Below are 2,928 nucleotides of genomic sequence, written 5' to 3'. Positions count from 1 at the left end.
CTTTCAGAGGTTTACTTGACTACCAACTCTTATTTCTGTGTAATTTTCAACCAGTCCCTTATTTCCCATTCTGATTCGCTACATGCATAGCGAGGGCCTCTGTTCTGGCAGTACTGGTGCCATGGGAAGCTGAAGAGGGTTCAACGCTGGTCGACCACTCTCGAAATGTCTTAGACACTCGAGTCACGACCCGGGGGTTAAAAAGAAGGTCCCCTTCACCCCGAGTAGTCCGAGTGGCTCTGGCTACCACCCACAAGCACAGGAAACAAAATATCTAAAGATAAATACCCCACAAAGTGGAGGGGAAAATCTCCCCGCCAGTAGCGTGGTGGTTATTGCACCACACCTGTATTCTGGAGGTCGTGGCTTCGGATCCCACCTGGCGGGCATTTTTTCTCTACTTTCTTTCTTTCTTTCCAAATTCTTTATCTGTTTCAATGACCTACCACACCCTCCCGTTTCCTTTCCGAGGTTTACTCGACTGCCAACTCTAATTTCTGTGTAATTTGCTACGGCCCCTAATTTCCCATTCTGGTTCGCTACAGGCATAGCGACGGCCTCTGTTGTGGCAGTCTTGGTGCCATGTGAAGCTGAAGATGGTTCAATGCTGGTCGACCACTCTCGAAATGGCTTAGACACTCGAGTCATGGCCCGGGGGTTAAAAAGAAGGTCCCGTTGACCCTGACTAGTCCGAGTGGCGCTGGCTCCCACCCACATGCACAGGAAACAAAATATTTAAACATAAATACCCCAGAAAGTGAAGGGGAAAATCGCCAGGCCGGTAGCGTAGTGGGTATCGCACCAGACCGGTATTCTGGAGGTCGTGGGTTGGGATCCCACCTTGCGGGCATTTTTTCTCCGCTTTCTTTCTTTTCAAATTCTTTATCTGTTTCAATGACCTACCACATCCTTCCGTTTGCTTTCCGAGGTTTTCTTGACGGCCAACTCTTATTTCTGTCTTATTTTCAACGAGCCCCTTATTTCCCATTCTTATTCGCTACATGCATAGCGAGGGCCTCTCTTCTGGCAGTCTTGGTGCCATGGGAAGCTGAAGAGGGTTCAACGCTGGTTGACCACTCTCGACATGTCGTAGACACTCGAGTCACGGCCCGGGGGTTAAAAAAAAGGTCGCCTTCACACCGAGTAGTCCTAGGGGCGCTGGCTACATCCCCCAAGCACAGGAAACAAAATATCTAAACATATATACCTCACAAAGTGGAGGGGAAAACCGCCCCGCCAGTAGCGTAGTGGTGATCGCACCAGGCTGGTATTCTGGAGGTCGTGGGTTCGGATCGTACCTGGTGGCCATTTTTTTCTCTACTTTCTTTCTTTCTTTCAAATTTGTTTATCTGTTTTAATGACCTACCACATCCTTCCGTTTGCTTTCCGAGGTTTACTTGACTTCCAACTCTAATTTCTGTGTAATATTCAACGAGCCACTCATTTCCCATTCTGATTCGCTACATGCATAGCGAGGGCCTCTATTGTGGCAGTCTTGGTGCCATGGGAAGCTGAAGATGGTTCAACGCTGGTCGACCACTCTCGAAATAGCTTAGACGCTCGAATCATGGCCCGGGGGTTAAAAAGATTGTCCCGTTGACCCCGACTAGTGCGAGTGGTGCTGGCTACCACCCCCAAGCACAGGAAACAAAATATCTAAACATAAATACCCCACAAAAAGGAGTGGAAAATCGCCCCGCCGGTATCGTAGTGGTTATCGCACCAAACCGGTATTCTGGAGGTCTTGGGTTCGGATCCCACCTGGCGGGCATTTTTTCTCTACTTTCTTTCTTTCCAAATTCTTTATCTGTTTCAATGACCTACCACACCCTCCCGTTTGCTTTCCGAGGTTTACTTGACTGCCAACTCTTATTTCTGTCTGATTTTCAACGAGCCCCTTATTTCCCATTCTGATTAGCTACATGCATAGCGAGGACCTCTGTTCTGGCAGTATTGGTGCCATGGGAAGCTGAAAAGGGTTCAACGCTGGTCGACCACTCTCGAAATGTCTTACAAGCACAGGAAACAAAATATCTAAAGATAAATACCCCACAAAGTGGAGGGGAAAATCGCCCCGCCAGTAGCGTGGTGGGTATTGCACCACACCGGTATTCTGGAGGTCGTGGCTTCGGATCCCACCTGGCGGGCATTTATTCTCTACTTTCTTTCTTTCTTTCCAAATTCTTTATCTGTTTCAATGACCTACCACACCCTCCCGTTTGCTTTCCGAGGTTTACATGACTGCCAACTCTTATTTCTGTCTAATTTTCAACCAGCCCCTTATTTCCCATTCTGATTCGCTACATGCATAGCGAGGGCCTCTGTTCTGGCAGTATTGGTGCCATGGGAAGCTGAAGAGGGTTCAACGCTGGTCGACCACTCTCGAAATGGCTTAGACACTCGAGTCATGGCCCGTGGATTAAAAAGAAGGTTCCCTTCACCCCGAGTAGTCCGACTGGCGCTGGCTACCACCCATAAGAACAGGAAACAAAATATCCAAACATAAATACCCCAGAAAGTGAGGGGGAAAATCGCACCGCCGGTCGCGTAGTGGTTATCGCACCAGACCGATATTCTGGAGGTCGTGGGTTCGAATCCCACCTTGCGGGCATTTTTCCTCCACTTTCTTTGTTTCTTCTAAATTTCTTTATCTGTTTTAATGACCTACCACATCCTCCTGTTTGCTTTCCGAGGTTTTTTTGACGGCCAACTCTTATTTCTGTCTAATTTTCAACGAGTCCCTCATTTCCCATTCTGATTCGCTACATGCATAGCGAGGGCCTCTGTTCTGGCAGTCTTGGTGCCATGGGAAGCTGAAGAGGGTTCAACGGTGGTCGACCACTCTCGAAATGTCTTAGACACTCGAGTCATGGCCCGTGGGTTAAAAAGAAGCTCCCCTTCACCCCGAGTAGTCCGAGGGGCACTGGC

At 48.7% G+C, this 2,928-nt stretch overlaps 1 non-coding gene across 1 annotated transcript; it reads left to right on the top strand.

Moving 5' to 3' along the window:
• The first annotated feature begins 2,536 nt into the window (after positions 1 to 2,536).
• Positions 2,537 to 2,609, top strand: Trnai-gau (transfer RNA isoleucine (anticodon GAU)). The gene has a single exon. It is a non-coding gene; the product is annotated as a tRNA-Ile (tRNA).
• The last annotated feature ends 319 nt before the right edge of the window (positions 2,610 to 2,928 follow it).

This window comes from Haemaphysalis longicornis, unplaced genomic scaffold (genome assembly GCF_048455015.1).
Source record: "Haemaphysalis longicornis isolate Haplotype H1 unplaced genomic scaffold, Haemaphysalis longicornis Haplotype H1 scaffold_16, whole genome shotgun sequence".
NCBI lineage: Eukaryota > Metazoa > Arthropoda > Arachnida > Ixodida > Ixodidae > Haemaphysalis > Haemaphysalis longicornis.
This window is presented reverse-complemented; position numbering and strand designations above follow the sequence as displayed.